Below are 19,753 nucleotides of genomic sequence, written 5' to 3'. Positions count from 1 at the left end.
TCCAACTCAAAGCACAGAAGGAGAATTCAATTCAACAACTTAGTGGCCGCCTACTCCTGAACAGTGAGTATGTGCCAAGTACTCAGTGAAGCACCCTGAAAGGGTGGTGAATAAGATTGAAACTTATAGGCAAGGAGGGAGATAAACACCTAAAAAAAATTACTGCAATTCAAGACAGAATTTGCCAGGCTGTAATGCAGGAACACACAAGGAGAAAGAGATATGTGCTTTGAACGACAAAATACACCAAGGCTTCATGGAGGAGATGGATTTGAGATCTGGGAAATGTCCCTCAGATATATTCCCTTATCTCCATCTCCATCACCAGGTGAAGTACAAGAAGGTTATGTAGAGAGAAGGAAACATTCCAGAAAAAGGTATAGCATCCATGTAAAAAAGGGAAGGATGTGTTGTAGGCAAATGTAAAGAGAACACCTGGGTTAATTCATGAAGGACCTTGTACAGCAAAAAAAAAAAGGAGTGTGAACAGTGCTTCTTTGTTGACAAGGAACCAACTGACATTTTCATAAAATGATTTTTTTTTTTAGAAAAATCACTCTTGGGGCCGGGCATCAGAAGAGCTGAAAAATTAAAAGCTTAGTAGCCAGTTAAGCGGCTAGAGAACACACTGAGCCTCACACTCAGCGGGAGCAGGGACATTGTTACAGAATTCTTATTCTGAGTCCAAAGCTGCCTCCTAAAAACTTTAATTATTTGATTTCAGCAAAAAGAGAAAGTGGATGTATTGTTGAGTTATCTGATACTCCTTAGAAAGATTCTGAATGCAGAAGAATAATGCAATAAGTAAATATATTCTCGGTGGCGCCTGGGTGGCTCAGTCGTTAAGCGTCTGCCTTCGGCTCAGGTCATGATCCCAGAGTCCTGGGATCGAGCCCCGCATCGGGCTCCCTGCTCTGCGGGAAGCCTGCTTCTCCCTCTCCCACTCCCCCTGCTTGTGTTCTCTCTCTCGCTGTGTATCTCTCTCTGTCAAATAAATAAACAAAATCTTTAAAAAAAAAAATAAATAAAAATAAGTAAATATATTCTCAATAATACTTAGAGAATTAAGCCAATCACCAGGAAAACTCACCCTAGTTATTTTAATAGTTATATGGCTAGTTTACATGGAAAATAGATTTTAGTCTGAAGTACATATGACATGTCTTAATCCTCAAGTGAGCCAATCCTGGATCATTATTTTGTAGAAATATTTCACCTGAGTCAGACCACTCAGCCTACAAATCTGTTCTGACTAGACAAAAAAAGGGGGAGGGTAGGCATGGGAAAGGAGAAAGAATAGGAAGAGAAGGAGGGGGAAAAAAAGAAGCCCAGAGAGACACCCATACACAGAGAGGGAAAGGCAGAGAAGATGGCCCAGAAGGTTAATATAGGAACAGAAGTCATGAGAAGAGCAAAGCAGATGGTGAGGATTTGTGGGGGGAGAGAGAGGGAAGAATGGCCATCTGAACACTTAAAAGCTGTCAATTTCTTGCTGCCATCCAGCTCCTTCCCCAGTTCCTGAAGAAGGACAGACTAATAAGATGAGGCTGTGCCCCTTGTTACTTGCTGGAGAGAATAAAAGTATGGCACCGGGGGAGGGGTCAGTGACAACCTGGAAAGAGCTAAGCTAGTTTTACTTCATTACAGATAGTAAATTCTTCCATCCATTCTCCTTTCCATTCACGCAGTGAGCACTCTACGGAGATATTTATCATGTTCTGGGCATAGTAGCAATCTCTGGGAATAGAAATAAGTTAATGAATGAACAGACGAATGAAATGATCCATCTTGCAGGCACAGTATTAGTTTTGCTTGGCTTCTTTAACATATCAATAGAAATAGAGGCAATCTCTAAAGAATCAGATAAGAATGGATGATCTGATTATCTCCGGCTGTGTGGCCTTAGACAAGTAACACAATGTTTTGGAACCTCCATTTCTTAGCTGTAAAATAGATAAGAAAAATGTCCAGTTCACTTCATAGGGTTGTTGGGAAGACAAAATAAAATCATTATAGAATAAAATACTTTGTGATCTCTAACACACAAGAACGTGATACTGTTATAATGAAGGGAACAACTGGAAGTTTATTTTGTGACCACTGAATGTAATTTAAGTTGGAGGTTGATATTCACCTTGTACTCTCTGAAGAAGGTGTCAGTTGATTGAATTAATTCTGTAAATAAGATGAGGGAGGGGAAGGAGGCATTTAAGCTACTTAATTGTTTCTAACCACAATTAGTTGGCGAATTATGAATCTTATTTTGCTATTCACCACAGCAAGGTCCTTAAGGACAATGTTATTCTTCTTGTTCTGGGTAGTTCGCATATTTAAAAGAAAATAAATTGAATTGCTTTAAAAAATAGACAGTAATTCAGATTTTTGTTATTTTAGGCTGCCTTGCTCACCCAAGGTCCCCCATCCCCAAATTCCTTGAGGATGGATCGATGAGGTTGACAAGTGGGACTTGGACATGAAAACAGATGACCAGCAATTCACTGGTGCATTGGACACTGCAAGGAGAACTACTCTGAAAACAGGGAGCTCAGGCAGGATTCTGGGGCATGAACTCTGCCTGAGCAAGAATTTCACTTGGGAGCACGACAAAATGGCAGTATCCCCTCTAAGGAGACAGAGAGGGAAAAAATGGAAAAAGCAGAGCCACTGAGAGCCCATCACCAGACTCTCCCAGTGTGAAGAACAGGGACTTGCTGCCTCCCATTAAGGCCATCTTCTAACCCCTCTAACCCTGACACCCAGCCCAGATGCCTGGCTGAAACTGCAGCCAGCAGGGTAGAAATGGGACAACCAACCAGAAGAGCTGCTGACCTTCCTGCTATGTTCCTTCTTGGACACACATTACAAGCAAATTACATGTGAGTGGTATTTTACAGACTGTGAAACACTTTCCCTATATTATCTCATTTGATTCTGACCACAGTCTATGGGATAGGTATGATTAGCCCCATTTTACAGAAGTGTAAACATGAAACTCAAGTAAATTAATTGGTTTGCCATAATTCATACAGCTGTTAGTAGGACTATACTTTTTTTTCTCCCTGAGTCTATCTCCATCAACTATGCTCTCTTCTGAATCGTTCACCCCTCCTCTCTGCTATCCCCTCCGTTCCCTAATGCTAGAAATAGAATCAATTCTCTTCTATCTTTTTAACATTTTTCAAACATTACTAAATTATATACTATATGACATGTTTATATATAATTTATATATATATAAATTTCATATGGTATTCTATATTTATTTACATCCCACTTCCACTTCTAGTCAATAAAGATTGAAGATGTCATGGGGTGCCTGGGTGGCTCAGTAGGTTAAGCATGTGACTCTTGATTTCAGTTCGTGTCATGATCTCAGGTTCGTGAGATCAAGCCCTGTGGCAGGCTCCAGGCTCCATGCTGGGCATGGAACCTGCTTAAGATTCTCTCTGTTCCTCTCCCTCTGCCTCTCCCCCTGCTCTTTCTCTCTCTCTCTTTCTCTCTAAAAATAAAGATAAAAAAATTTTTAAAAAGATTGAAGATGTCTTACAACAAAGATGCCCAATAATATTAATATGGAATGAGGAAATTACGACTGTAGCAAAAAGAGGTTGCTACTGATTAAATGTGGTATAATCTCTTTATACACATATATGTACACACAGATATTTCGATATATGTATATGTATGTACATACAATTTATACATACATATTTCAACATGCGGGGTATGTGTGTGTGTTGTGTGACAGTACTTGGAATGCCAGTGAGCTCTCTATATAACTTGAAACTGAGCTTCCTGGGAGTCAAACTGAAGATAAGTAGGGTGAATTATACAGCTTTCATTAGGGGGATGGAAAAGCAGATTAATAAATTGGTGGAAACAAAATATTTCCCAGTAATGAGCTCTACAGGATATTTCCTACATTGTGAAACATATTGATTCTCCCCAAGATCTCTGTCATGTAATAAGAACCTCTTGATATTTTGGTAATGAAATTCCTTTGTGTGGACTCCAAGACAGTTATGCCTTTGAATAAATATTACCCTGCATCTAAATGTTGACTCCTTATCTCCCTTTCCTCTCATGGAGATCCAGAATCTTTCAGCACTTCCTGATCTCATGATTCCCTAGTATCTCTGAAAACGTGAGCAAACCCATCCGCAGAATGGTACTATTCTGATGGAAATCAGTTTAGTCCAATTTAAATATTAGAAAGAAAAATCAGCAATCAGGAAATCTGATTTTAAAACTCCAATATGTGGGTTTTAAAAAAATATTTTACACAGATTTTGCAAATTGGGAAATATATTTATTTATAGAAAATTAAGGATTATGTAGTCATCTCAAATTTTATTAAGTATCAACTTCTTTTAATAAATTCAGTTTTCAGGGCACCTGGGTGGCTCAGTCAGTTAAGCATTGGACTCTTGATTTCAGCTCAGGTCATGATCTCAGGGCCATGGGATCGAGGCCCGCACTGCGTTCCACACTGAGCATGTGGAGCCTACTTGGGATTCTCTCTCTCCCTCTGCCCCTTCCCTCCCATTCATGCTCTCTCTCTCTCTAAAAAATAAAAATAAAAATAAGTAAACAAATAAATAAATTTGGTTTTCTGCAAATAGCCAAATGATCACGTTTTAATATTACTTTAATGCAAACATAGCATGATACATCCATGTAAGAGTTGTTAAAAGGTAGTAAATTTAGGAACTAGTGGTTTAAATTCACTCCTCATGCAAAGGATGATTCTTGGTTGGTTTATGAAAACCAGAAGCCTCTATTAGAGATGGCAGAGATTCACATGGGAGTGGGCTGATCTTGGAAATTTTTGGAACAACCAGAGTTTTTAAGAAATACATGGTATTAGGGGAGCTAGGGGGCTCAGTGGGTTAAGCATCTGATTCTTGATTTCAGCTCAGGTCACATTCTCAGGGTCATGAGATCAAGCCCCATGTCGGGCTCCATGCTGGGCATGGAGCCTGCTTAAGATTCTCTCACTCCCTCTTCCCTCTGCCCTTGCACACTTTCTCTAGAAAGAAAGAAAGAAAGAAAGAAAGAAAGAAAGAAAGAAAGAAAGAAAAAAGAGAGGAAGGAAGGAAGGACAGAAGGAAGGAAAGAAGAAAGAAGGAAAAGGGAAGGGAAGGGAAGGAAAGGAAGGAAGAAAGAAGAAAGAAAAGAAAGAAAGAAAGAAAGAAAGAAAGAAAGAAAGAAAGAAAGAAAGAAAGAAAGAAAGAAAAGAAATTCATGGTATTAGAATGTTAGTAGGATTTTTATTTATAAAAGTACATTAATTTTCTTACATAGGCGGAATTTGGTTTTGGAAAAAATAAAGTTCATTTCCATCCTGGATGTCAAACATACAAAGAGAATCTAAATTAGTATATGTGTCTTTTTCTTTCCTGATGCATACATTTGAACTTTGGTTATAACTAAGAAGAGATCTCTCAGTTATCAAGAGTCAAGCATTTCTAGAAACACTGTCTTCCTCAGTTTTCTCAAGCAGGCAAACCATTTCCTGAGACATAGGATCATAGTATGGAAAAGGTGAAGAACCAAAAGTCAGCAAGACACCTGAGAGAAATGCAAAGCATTTGAAGGCTTCAGAGTGAAGTGAAGCTGCCCTCAGAAGGTTTCGTCAGGCAGCAGGGAAAAATATTTCCTTAAGCCACAAAAACACAGCTAAGAGAGAGCCCCCTAGCAAGCCATCAATCTTACAGCCAAACTATAAGGCAGAGTGTTTTCATACAGTTTGGAAAGCTGTTAACTCAGTTTTAATCCATAAAAAGATCTCTGCGAGCATAAATCCTGCTGAAAAGAAAGTCTCAAGCCACCTTCAAAACAGCTAAAGCCTGCAGTGAGTGAATTGAATCAAACTAAAGCCACTCCAGAGCCCAGGCTCAGCTCAATGATGGGTCAGGTTGATGTCAGCCTTCACTCTGAAAGACTGATAGAAAGAAGGATGTGTTCCTTTCTGGGGGCAAACACTGTTTGCTTCCATCTGTTTTTTATGCAAAATGTCTGCCATATGACCAAAAAGTATAAATACATCAGAAGCAAGAAAATGTGGCCCATGGACAATCGAGGAACCAGTCAATGAAAGCAGGACCAGAGATAGCCCAGATGATGAAATGTCAGACTGGGTTTTGAAAGTGGGATAAAAACACTAAGGACCTAGTGGAAAAGGTGTCCAACATGCTTCAAGAGCTGAGTGATTAGAGTAGAGAAATAGAAACTATTTTTTAAACCCATGGAAACAGTAGAAATGAGAAATACAATATCAGAAATGAAGATTCAATATAAGGCCTTAGAATCAAAATGGACACAGCAGAGGAAAGGACCAGTGAACCTGTAGACCAACATCAAGTAACCAAAATGAGACTTTAAAACAAGATTAAAAAAAAAAAAACTGACTATTTGAAATCTGTAGGAGAATATAAAAAAGCCCTAACACACATGTAATTGGAATCCCAGAAGCAGAAGAAAGAAAATAAAATGGCCAAGAACTTTTCAAAATTGATGAAACAGATTCATAAAGCCAATCCCAACTAGGATAAATACAAAGAAAACTACACAAGACATAAATATGAAAGCATGTGAAGCTGAAGATAAAAAGGAAATCTCAAATGGACCCCAAGCAAAAAAGAATGGTGATATGAATAGAGCTATCTTCTCATTAAAAACAGTGGAAACTAAAAAGCAATGGAACAATAATAGTATTGAGAAGGGGAAAAAAAAAAGGTGTCAATCTAAAATTCTATATCCAATGAAAATATCCCTCAAAAAATGAAGACAAAATAATAGATATTTTTATTCACATAAAGTTAAAAATGATTAATCTTGAACAAAAAGATAAGAAGTTTCCTCAGATTGATGGAAAAATTAAACCAGATGAAACTTCAGACCTATAGGAAAAAATAAAGAGCACAAAAAGGTATATAAAAGCCTTTTTTGTTAGCATCTTGAAACTATCTTGAAATGTTTCATAGGCTATTTGCAGTTTAAAATATGAGGAATAACAAGATACTATGGCCTAGTATATACAGAGAAAAAATATAAAATAATGAAAGCACAAAAAACAGAAGAGTGAATGGAAATATATGTTTGTAAGTCTCCTTAATGTGTATTAAACAGTATAATTTATTTGAAGTTTAACTTGATAACTTAAAGATCTATATTGCAGTATCTAAAGCAACTGGTAAAATAAATCAAGAAGATGTATACCTAAAAAATCAATACAGACTTGTGCTTCTGGCCAAAATAGAGTAATGAAACAGGACATCCCTTCCCATTTGAAGCAATTAAAAAAACACTGGACAAAGTATACGAAACAACAATTTTCAGACAATGGATAGCAAGCAATGCAGGAGATTGATCCTTAAAACAAAGAGATTGAGCCCTACGATTGTTCCACTTAAACTCTGGAGAAAATGTCCAGGCTGCTGTACAGGTGGGTGATCTCTGAGAGAAAGGCAAGGCGTTCCAAGGCTTCACAGAATAGAGTAAAGCTGCCCTCAGGAGGCTTGGTCGAGATAAGAAGAAAGACAGAATCTGGATCTGGAGCTGAATTCACAAGGCAGACCTCCAAAGAGGTCCTAACAATGATGCAGACAATGATCAAGTATAATACTGGCTTAAGGATAGACTGATCAGTAGAACAGAACAGAGAGTCTAGAAATTAACCCATACATAAATAGACAACTGATTTTCACAAAGACAACTGAGTGAAGGATAGACTTTCCAACAAATGCTGTTAGAAACACTGGCTTTACCTATATAGAAAAAAAAAATTACCTTTGATATATATCCCATACCATATACTAAAATTAATTCAAACATGGACTGGAGAAGAAAATTAAGACTCAAAACTATAAAACCTCATATAAAAAATTAGATAAAATATTTGCTACCTATATATATCAAACTGTCAAGGTCATGAATAAGGAAAGACTGAAAAAGTGTCACAGGTTGGAAGAGACTGAAAAACAAAACAACTAAAAATATGTAGTATCCTACACTGGATCCTGGCACAGAAAAAGGACATTAGTGTAAGAACTGGTGAGATCTCAATTGTCTTTAACCAGTAGTATTGTATCACTGTTAATTTCTTAATTTTGACTAATTTACTATGGTTATTTAATGTTAACGTCAAGGGAAGCTGGGTGAAGGACGAACTGAAACTCTGTACTATCTTTGCAACTCTTTTGTAAATATAAATTTATCTCAAAGTTTTAAAAAATTTAAAGTAACAAAAAATATGACTAATTTCAAGCCAGTAAATTCAACAACTTGAATGGGAAAAACTCCTTGAAAACACATTTTTATAAATGACAAGGAGGAACAATAATTGTAAATTACTACACATCTATGAACAAAATTGAATTTTTACTTAAAACTTTCCCACAAAGTTGCTAAAATTCATTGCTGAATTCTATCAAACATTTAATGAAGAAACAATATGAATCCTACACAAACTTTTTCAAGAAATAGAAAAGGGAAGACTTCCAAACTTGTTTTATGAGGCCAGCATAACCTTAATAACAAAACCAGACAAAGATATTACAAGAAAATAAAATTAAAAAGGAATATCTTTCAAGAACATAAATGTAAAAATTCTTAATAAAATATGTAAATCCACTTTAGTAATATATTAAAAGGATAATTCATCATGGTCTATAGGGTATATTCTAGGAATGCACAGATAGTTTATCATTAGAAAATCAATCAATGTTGTTTAACAGAGGAAAGAAGAGAAATCATATAACCATTTCAATAGATTAAAAAATAGTTAATTCAACATTTTATGATAAAAAAGAAATAAAAATTTTAGGAAGAGAAGGGAACTTCCTCAATCTAATAAATAGCCTCTACAAAATCCTACACATAACATATTTAATGATGAAATATTAAGCCCTTTTCCTTTAAGATCAAATAAGGCAAAACATCTACTGTTACCATTTCTAGTCAATATTTTATTGGAAACATTAGGTAATATAATAAGGCAAGAAAAAGTATAAAATGTATACAGATTAGAAAGGAAGAAATAAGACTATAGATGACATGGTTTTATTAGTAGAAAACCCTATGAAATCATACATATGTTAATTTAGCAAGATTGCAGGTTAAAAATTCTAAACACTGGCGATAAACATCTACAAAACAAAACTGTACCGTATAATTTACAATATCACTAAAAATCTTCACAAACTTGGACCAGATCTAACGAAAGATAGTCAAGACCTCCATACTGAAAACTACAAAATCGTGCTGAGGGAAATGAAAGATGACCTAAATAAGTAAACAATATTCATAAATTAAAAGACTCAGTATTGTTAAAATATACATTCTCTGTAAATTGGCTACATTTTCAAGGCAATTCCTATCAAATTTCTAGCAGGCTTTTTTTGCAGAAATGGATAAGTTGATTAAATAATTTATACGTAAACAAAAGACCAGAATAGCCACTACAGGCTTGAAATCAAAAGAACTGAGTCAAAGAACTTACAGTGCCTGATTTAAAAAATCTAAAGCTAAAGTAAAACTACTGATAAAATTACTGTAGAAGTAGTATTATAGAACTACTCCATAAAACTAAAGTAATCAAAAACACGTCTTCCTATTTTAACCATCCTTGGTGAAAATTTTCCCCGCCATAGTCAAAAGAGTACACCAACCTTTTCTAATATGATCATTAAGGACAAAGAACATTGCATGTCTTCCTCCTTGCAAGGGGATGGAAGCACAGAGAACTATGATGAGGGTGGGCACTGAACAGCCCCAGACTTCTGAGCTTTCCAGTTCACTCATTAAACCAACCTTCACCAAGTGCTCATGATGCCTTTTATATGAGACAAAATCCAAGAAGGAAGTAGAGGAGGAGGAGGGGAAGAGGGAGGAGAAATAAATTGGGCACATGATGCCAGGGCCAATATTAGATATTGTACATATTCATAATCCTCACAACAACCTCACATGGTAAATATTACTATCCTCATCTAATAGAAGGGAAACTTGCAGTTCGGAGAGCTTGGCTAACTTAAGGCACCACAGGTAGTAATATGGAGAGGTGGGGATTCAAGTCCTGATCTAATTTGGCTCCTAAATCCGTGCTTTCTCCACTACACTGCACTGTCTCCCAGGGCAGTCTAGCAATGGAGATGGAGAGCAAGAAAATACAATGCAATGTAATATGTGCTATAATAGAGGCAAATCTTACAAGAATGAACTCTTCCTGGTGGAGTCCTGGATGTCTCATGGAAGAGGTGTCATTTGAATCAGGTGTTATTAATGATTAGGAGCTCACCACCTGTGAAATGGACTTGTGGAGTGGAAAATGACAAGGAATTAGAATCGTCTGGAATAGACAGTTTGTAGGGTCTTTATTTTTTATTTAAATTCAATTAGCCAATATATACTAATGAATCATTGTAGGGTCTTTAAATTGTCAGATATAAGATTTGATAGGTCACTTAGGGATTAGACTAAGAAATCTTGTGCATGTTAAACTAAGGAGTTTATATTCAAGTTGATAGATCTTGTGGAGTCCGTGAAATGCTTGAATAATGGTACTGTAATTATTTTGACATTGTATGGAGGCTAGATCGAGTGGAGAGGTTCTAAGTGGGAAAATATGTTTGAGCTCTATTATGAAAGCCCACTTGAGAGCTAAAGAAACCCAGAAATGGGACCATATAGTGGAAATGGAATGATGCAAATGAGTCAATAAAATTTAGGGCAGGAACTTAGTAGGACTTACTAAATACTTGGATAAATGTAGAGATGGGAGAACTAGTCCCATGTCAGGTCACATGACTACAGATACCAGATAATATAAGAAAAGGAACAAGTTAGCACAGGAAGACATGGATTAGAAAAGTTGGTCTTCCTCTTCTGTTTACTCACCAGGGAATAGATAGGAGTGCTTCTTATCCAGTGTTCCAATTTCCGGCTATGGCATCCTTTCTTCCCACGCCCCTAAAAAAAATTAACTGAGTTATGATGAAGACTCAGTCTTATTTTAGATCCCTCCCTTCAGCCCATCAGGCTTCCTGGCGCCTCACCTGTCGCACAGTCCTGCCAACAGAGGATCACATTTGCTTTCACACCCACCTCTCACCTCTGTTTAATTTTTCCCTGCTTGCAGCTAACTCCAAGTGTGGCAGAGGTTGGCTAACTATTCGTCAAATTCGTTTTCCTTCCCTCCATGCTCACAGCTGGACCACACCTCCTAGCCTCCCTTGACATTAGGTGTGGTCATATGATCAGGTCATATGACCACATCTGGCCAATGAAAAGTGGCAGACCTGACCCACAAAGCTGCACAATCCTCCACTCTCATTTCCCCCAATCTGCCAGTTGGATATCAGTGCCTAAGGTGACTTTGGAAGCCACATGCTGAAGAAGCCAGACCCTCCATAAACCTGAATGACCACACGGAGCAGAACCTTCTCTGCCTACCCCACCTCCATGCTACTACCACCGTGACTTTACATGTGCTATCAGTAAACTTCTATTGAGTTCATCTATTGCTATTCCAGGGCTTATCTGTTAACTAAAACACCAAGGTTGCAACTCAGTACTGGACTGTACCCCATTTGTGATACGATCCAGACCTCTGGCCAATGACAGCTTTTAAAATTTCATTTACAGGGGCGCCTGGGTGGCTCAGTCATTAAGCGAGCGTCTGCCTTCGGCTCAGGTCATGATCCCAGGGTCCTGGGATCGAGTCCCACATCAGGCTCCCTGCTCTGAGGGAAGCCTGCTTCTCGCTCTCCCACTACCCCTGTTTGTGTTCCCTCTCTCGCTGTCTCTCTCTGTCAAATAAATAAATAAAATCTTTAAAAAAAAATTCATTTATATAGAAACTATGACTTCGATTCACACACAAAAATACCTTTGTAGTCCATTGGATAAGGAGCCTGGGTCCACAGGCTACTCAGGCAACAGCGCTTCAACCAGCAAATTCTTCCTAAGGCTGAGCTCTGAGCTGAGGCCAGTGTCCTTGGAGACCTGCCTTGGGGGCTGAGAAGGGGCAACTGTGGAGGCCAGGACAGCCACCTGGATGTTTATAAACATCGCTTTGACTAGGTCTTGCACACAGTCTGCCCTCTTATAGTATGTCTTCTCACTCGATTGGGGTCCTTTGTTCCATTTTTTGGCCACCAAGGGGGAAATAAGTCATAATGTCCTAGAATAAGGAAATGACAGAAATCACACCTGGCACCTAAACTCAGCTGAAAAGAGATTGAGAGCAGGGGCTCTTATTCTTTGTCTTTTCTTTTCATTTCTGTTTTTGTAACTTTTATTAAAGTATAATATACATTTTAAAAAAAGGTACACAGTTCTTAAATGTATAGCTCAAGGAATTTTCACAAACTGAACACCACCATGTAAATCAGCATCCAGATCGAGGAGAAGCATATCACCAGCACACCTAAAGCTCCCCTCCACCGCCCTGTGCTTCCTTCCCATCTATTCTCCCTAGGGTATTCACTTTCCTGACTTTTAACAGCATAAACTCATTTGCCTGCTTCTGAGCTTTATGTAAATGCAAGCATTCAGGGTGTGTTCTTTTTGTCTCTGGCTTCTTCTATTCAACATTATGTTTGTATGATTCATCCACATAGCTTGTTCGTTGTTACTGCTACATGGCATTTCATCATATGAATGAACCATATTTATATATCCAGTCAATGGGTCACTTGGATAGTTTCCAGTCTGGGGATACTGCAAATAGCGCTGCTTTAAACATTCTTGTACATATCTTTTGGTGAATGTATGTCAGCTTTTCTGTTAGCAATCTACTTAGTAGGAGAATTTGGGGGTCACACATTATGCATTTGTTCAGTCTTTGTAGAAATGAATGAACAGTTTTCTAAAGTGGTTAAACCACCCCATGCACTTTGTAATCGATGCCCTGCAAATGACCAGAGTACCAGGAAATTGATGAATTAATTTAGATGCATAGTGAAGCTGAGACCCCTATGGAATAGCCAAAGGGAGCTAGGAGAAAGTGTGGGTCTGAGGAGGGGGAGAAAAATCTAGACTGGATGCAGTCATTAGCATAAGGGGGACAGGGAAATTCATGGGGTCAGATGGAATTTCCCAAGAATAGTGTGCAGCATAGAAAACCAACAGTGAGAGGAACAGGTCCGTGCTAATGAGGAAGGCAGGGGAAGAGGAGCTGGAGCAGGAGAGACTAAGAAGCACCTTCCTCACTAACAGTGAGCAAGGGAGTCATATGGGAGAACTGAGTTCAATCTGTGCTCTTTGGGAACGGAAAGGGTGTTTAAGGAGACTGATTATTTTATATTTCTTGAAATTTACTTTGAACAAAACTTTCTCCAGACTGTGCACTCACTCACCCCGGCTTCATTACTAATTCCCCGGCTTCTTTCCTGCACATTCAGTGTAAGAAAAGGCTATCCACAGAGAAGAAATCACTTCTGGCACTTTTCCTTTTAAAAATAATTCAAACACCTGATTAGACTGGAGTTGACTTTAGCTAGTGTTCCCCATGACAGCTCGACTTACTGTAACGTGGTGTAGTATCTTCATGATACAGGTAGCTCTGAAACCTACCAGACCAAAATTTTAGGCTGGTTCCCTGCTAACTTTGGTGAATTTCTCTATAACATCGCTGATGCAATCCATTAGTTCAGATACTTAGATGGTGCAAATCCTTGAGCCTCAGAAGGAGGGGTGGCTGCCACCCTTGAGATTGCCATCCCTCCTGGGGGCTACAGAAAGCAGAGAAAGGAGAAGGGGGGGAATGTGTAATTACTGGGGTGGCCTCCTCGGTGCCACAGTGAAATTTAAGCCTTTCGAGAATTCAAAGATTAATGAATTATGGTCCCTTCCCTCAAGGGACTGATGATTGAATAAAAGAGAAGGCACACAATTAGCTCTAGTACAGTGTAGAATGGAATAAATACTAAAATAGAAGTATAAGCAGCAAGTTGTGGAAGTACATAAGAGAGTGCCTCCCTGCCTAATTCTGAGTGAGAGACAACCTTCCTTAGAAAGTAAAAGTAGCTGGAAAAATGAGTGAACTCTACCAATAGCAGGACACTGAAGACAGAGTATGAGAAATGCTGAGATGTAAGAGCATGCACCAGATATCCCTCCAAAGAGCCAGCACTTCATGTGGTTAGACCAATGGTTCTTAAAGTGTGGTCCCCAGCAAGCAGAGTCAATGTCACCTGGGAACTTGTTAGAAATGCAGAATTTCAAGGCCCCATCTTGGACTCACTGAATCAGAATGCAGGGCACGAGGCCCAGAAACATGTGTTTTTCACAAGCCTTCCAGGCGATTCTGAAGCACACTGGGGTTTGGGAAGCCCTGGGATAGAGGGTGCTGTGTGTGGGATATGGTGTGAGATGAGGCTGGAGCACAGTGAGCTTGAAATGCAAGCTCAGGGCTTGGGATTTTATCCTGTAAGTAATGAGGAGCCACCACAGAATTCTGAACAGGAGAACGATATGATCAGAATTGAGCTTTAGGAAGGACACTCCAACAGCAGGGGGATGAGGCACGGACAAAAGGTGTAATTGGGTGCAGGGAGAAAATAGAAGCCTGCAATTGGAAATCCTTGTGAAAGAGAATATGTACTTCAGTTCAAGGAGGTGGACACGGTCATCATGATCTTTATGAGAGAGTAACTCTAAAGGAATATATATTCACTGTTTGGCCCTACAATAGAAGATCTCAGATTACTGTGCTTTCATAGAAGCAAGAAAAAAAAACCCCAACATTCTAGAACTTACTCAGTATCAAGCACTACTTTAAGTGTCTTGTATGTTTAAACTCATATAATCTATGCATCGATCTCAATCTGAAACTGCCCAATGTCACACAGATAGAAAAGGGCAGAGGGAGAGTTCATGGAGCTAAGAACAGAGTGAGACATAAAACCAGGACATAAAACCAGACAACAAACCAGGACTATCACAAAGTTACCTTTTGCTGCTACACCATCACTATGCAGTGGACAGTAAGGCCGGCTTCAGTCTTTGTGCTCATTCTGACCACAGCCCATCCCTACAGTAGTACAGGGACATGGAGAAATAGACCCAGTCCTTACCTGTTATTTTCTCAAACCCTTCCACTAACCTGCCACTCAGTTTCCCACACTGGCTTCAAAAAGAATCACGCACGCTCTCTCTCCCTCATCCCGGGTGGTGTAAGCAGTGTGCAAAGTCTAGTCCCAAACTGAGCCTTAACACATTGAACTCCCACACTGAAATCACTGATGCCTATTTTCATTTTTCAGTCACCTGGTAATACCTTGATGACAGAGATGGATGGGACCTTGGAGATCATGTGGTCTAATCTCATCTCCCCTCCCCCATTTAGAAACTAGCCACCCAGAGAGGGCGAGAAATTACCCCAGGCATTCACAGAACTAAAACCAGATTTCTTTGTTCAGAGCTCTTTCTATCTGTTTTTACCTCTACAGATTTCTATCTGTTTTGTGAAATCTCCTTGCATCATCATTCAGCTACTAAAAGAGTGATTGACACATAGTCAGTACTTGATAAATATTTTCTGATTGAGTGAATGAAGTTCTCATCAATCAATCCTGCCCGGTACTCTGCAGCTGACTAGCTCAACCATCCCCAATTCTTCCTCTTACCCTAGACTTTGGAGTTTAACTGATCCCTCCTCCCTGACGCTCCCAGAGACAATCCTATTTCCTGCTCTTTGACGTTACACTGGAAAGGACATTATTTCATTCTTCAAATTAAAAAAAAATAATAATTCATGCATTCATTTCTATATGAAAAAACAAATTATCTCTACTTTAAATAACCATGGGGAATGTGCAAGCATTTTTATTATTTTTTAAAGGAAAGCAATTTTATTATTTACAAGTGCCTACGGCAAAATCCGACATGTTGTGACAAACACATGCTCTGGGATTGAGACTGTGCATTGAGAAATACTGTGTTTTTAAACTCGTTTACTTGTAAGTGGATGTTTCTAAAGGGCCTAAAAACTCGGTTTCTGTCAGGGAGATTAAACTTCTTGGTTGGCAGCAGTTTAAACACTTGTTTATACAACTACATTATTTGGCCTACCAACACTCATTACATTAACCCATTAACTGGAATGTTCAGAAAAATCTTCTCATTTATCCCATTTCCTGGGGAAACAAAAGTAAGTCCTTCTCTGATTATAAGTCCCCTCTACTTCATAAGCCTGGAACTGGGTTTGGATATTTCAGAGTAATTAGAATCTAACAAAGAGTAAGTTGAGCAAGTTTTTCTTCCATGATTCAAGACTTGGTGGGGCCTCTGCATCCTTATTCTGGATATCCTTTGGCTTTCTCCTTCTTTGTTTTCTGATTTCATTTGATCAGACATTTTTCTGAACAATAATTGTTTGCCAACCCTGGGCTGGAGACCTGCAGAGCCAGCTGAGCTTCCACACCCACTCCATGCCCCCCCTTCCCACATATTGATTAGGTTCCAGATGGTGGGGTTGTTGATATGGAACATGTGGAGAGTCACTACCCTGACTGCCTCCTCACCTGAACCCAGTAGGAAGGCAGAATGGTGGGACACCTGATATTTGAAAGTACTCAGTTTAGATCAGCTCAGCACACATTTCCTGAGGTATTATGGCCAATGCCCAGGCTGTGCCCTGAAGATAGAGAAGACAGACTAGACTTGTCCTGAAAGGTTTAGTGAGGGATTCAGTTGAGTAAGTAGATGATTAACCCTTGATATTAACAAGAAGAGAGGTTATGAGGTCCCCCAGCAAAGGTACCTAATGTAGACTGGAGAAGTCTGGAAACTTCTAGTGTGGAAACAAGATAAAAGAAGTCTTCCTGGGTGGAGTGGCAGGGATGAGCAGGAGTCAGCTAGATGAAAAGAGGCATTTAGACAGAGCAAACTGCATGAGCAAAGACCTGAAATCTATGAAGATATTTTTACTTGGCCTTGGAAAATGATGTTAAGGGCAGCAGTTGTAATAGCAAAGCCACCCCAGTTATTCCAAGCAAGGAAACCTTCTTTGCCACCGTGGATTTGTTCTGTTACATCACAGGGGTTGGGGTGAGGCACCATTTCCAACGGTGCCAACAGTACTTGGGTTATTTTTTGCCTCGTGAAGTGCATACAGCTGCTACCCCAGCAGGGGCTCATTTCTTATTTTATGGGTTTTCTGATGCAGGTTTTCTCTAAGTGTAGTCTGAGGACCACATGCATCAGCGTCACATGGCTTACATTTTTAAAAAATTTAGTTTCCACTGACCATCACATGTATGGGCTGGACCAAAATCTCTAGTAGCGGGTGCAAGACTATGAATTTTTCAGCAAGCATCCAGCTGAACATGTACACACAAGAGTTCAGGAATCGCTTTCAGTAAGGTCAAAGCAGGGATTCTCAATCTTAGTGAACATTAACATCACCTAAGGAACTATGAAAACTAAGCAATGCCTGGGTCCTCACCCCCAGATTCTCTGACTCACATGGCCTTGGGAGTGAATGGACACCAGCATTTTTCAAAGCTCCACAGGCACTTCTAATGTTCGGCTGGAGGCACTCAGTGAGAAGTTTGAGAGTAAAAATGGAGAAACGACACATCAAAATGTGTGTAACATACTAAACGCAGTACTCTGAAGGACATTTATGGCATGAAAAGTGTGTGGTAGAAAAGGACAAAAGGTCTCAAACCAATGATCTAAGGTTTTATCTTAAGAAACTAGAAAAGAAAGCAAAACAAATCCAAAGCAAGCAGAAGAAAGGAATCTATAGATTCAATGCAATTTCAATTAAATCTCAACAGGATTTTTACAGAAATCAACGTACTGATTCTAAAATTTCTATATAAGGGGAAGGGAACCAAAGAATCAAACATTATCTTTTTTAAAAGACAACAAAGTTGCAGTTCTCATAATACCTGATTTTCAGACTTATTATAAAGCTACAGCAATTAAGGCAGTGAGGTATTGACAAAAAGATAAACTGATAGATAAATGAAACAAAATAGATGGTCCATCATGAAGCCAGCATATATGATCAATTGATTTTCAACAAAAGCATAAATGCTATTCAATGGACAAAGAATTGTCTTTTCACCAAATGCCACCTGGAACAATTGGTTATCCATGTGCAAAACACACACACACACAGAAACACACACACATACCCCACTATTCTTATCTCACAACCTATACAAAAAATTAACTTATAATGAATTATAAACCTAAATGCAAACCTGAAATTATAAAAATTCTAGGGAGGGATGCCTGGGTGGCTCAGTTGGTCAAGCGTCTGCCTTCAGCTCAGGTCAAGATCCCAGGGTCCTGGGATCGAGTCCTGCATGGGGCTCCTTGCTCAGCGGGGAGAAGCTCCTTGCTTCTCCCTCTGCCTGCAGGCTCCCCCTGCTTGTGCTCTCTCTCTCTCTCTGACAAATAAATATATAAAATCTTTAAAAAAAATTTCTAGGGGAAAATCTTAGTGACCCTGGATTGAGTAAAGAGTTATTAGATAACACTGGTTCACAAACTAGCCTCCATACATGGAGGTCAAGGACAGACCACTTTAGATCAGTAAGGGACAGATTCAATAAACAAGGGAACTAACATACGAGGCTTGTCTTGGGTGACCACAAGATGAGTAGATCCCTGCACCCACCGGCCAGACTCTTAAAGGTTTACTTAGAGACCTTTACTTAGAGTTATGTATTCAGTCCAGATGGTCTCAACAACACCTTACTCTCTCAAGGCCATGTCCTTGAAACAGCTCCTAGTGTGGGAATGGTGGGCAGAACATACATTCCAAAGATAAGGGAGGGAGTAAGGAGCCTCTGATTGCCTGGGTCCAGCTCACAGGTCAACCAGCAGTCATGTCCTCTTGATGGCCTCCTCCAACATTATACCATCAAGAACACAATCCATAAAAGAAAAATTGATTTTTCCCCTCCCTTCCCCTATGTTCATCTGCTTTGTTTGTTAAATGCCACATATGAGGGAAATCATATGATGTTTGTCTTTCTCTGACTCACTTATTTCACTTAGCATAATACCTTCTAGTTCCATCCATGTCATTGCAAATGGCAAGATTTATTTCTTTTTGATGGCTGAGTAATATTCCATTATATATATATATATATATATATATATATATATACCACATCTTCTTTATCCATTCATCTGTTGATGGACATCTAGGCTCTTTCCATAGTTTGGCTGTTGTGGACATTGCTGCTATAAACATTGGGGTGCAGGTGCCCCTTCAGATCACTACATTTGTATCTTTGGGGTAAATACCAAGTAGTGCAATTGCTGGGCTGTAGGGTAGCTCTATTTTCAACTTTTTGAGGAGCCTCCATACTGTTTTCCAGAGTGACTGCCCCATCTTGCATTTCCACCAACAGTGTAGGAGGGTTCCCCTTTCTCTACATCCTCGCCAACATCTGTCGTTTCCTGACTTGTTAATTTTAGCCATTCTGACTAGTGTGAGGTGGTACCTCACTGTGGCTTTGATTTGTATTTCCCTGATGCTGAGTGATAAAATAAAACAAAAACAGAGAGAGAGGCAAACCATAAGAGACTTAATTCTAGGAAACAAACTGAGGGTTGCTGGAGGGGAGGTGGGTAGGGGGATAGGTAACTGGGTGATGGGCATGAAGGAGGGCACTTGATGGAATGAGCACTGGGTGTTGTATGCAACTGATGAATCACTAAATTCTACCTGTGAAACTAATAATACACTATATGTTAATTAAATTGAATTTAAATTTTAAAA

General features: G+C 39.1%; 1 protein-coding gene across 4 annotated transcripts in view; it reads right to left on the bottom strand.

Annotated features, from left to right (window-relative positions):
• KCNS3 (potassium voltage-gated channel modifier subfamily S member 3) overlaps window positions 1–19,753 on the bottom strand; it is a 212,774-nt gene that overhangs the window by 105,875 nt on the left and 87,146 nt on the right. For all 4 annotated transcript variants that reach the window (XR_013441605.1, XR_013441606.1, XR_013441603.1 and 1 more), the window contains exon 3: window positions 10,900–10,971. The gene's annotated coding sequence lies outside the window, so the exon portion shown is untranslated. The remainder of the gene's footprint in view (window positions 1–10,899; window positions 10,972–19,753) is intronic.

This window comes from Halichoerus grypus, chromosome 10 (genome assembly GCF_964656455.1).
Source record: "Halichoerus grypus chromosome 10, mHalGry1.hap1.1, whole genome shotgun sequence".
In the NCBI taxonomy this organism is placed as follows: Eukaryota; Metazoa; Chordata; class Mammalia; order Carnivora; family Phocidae; genus Halichoerus; species Halichoerus grypus.
This window is presented reverse-complemented; position numbering and strand designations above follow the sequence as displayed.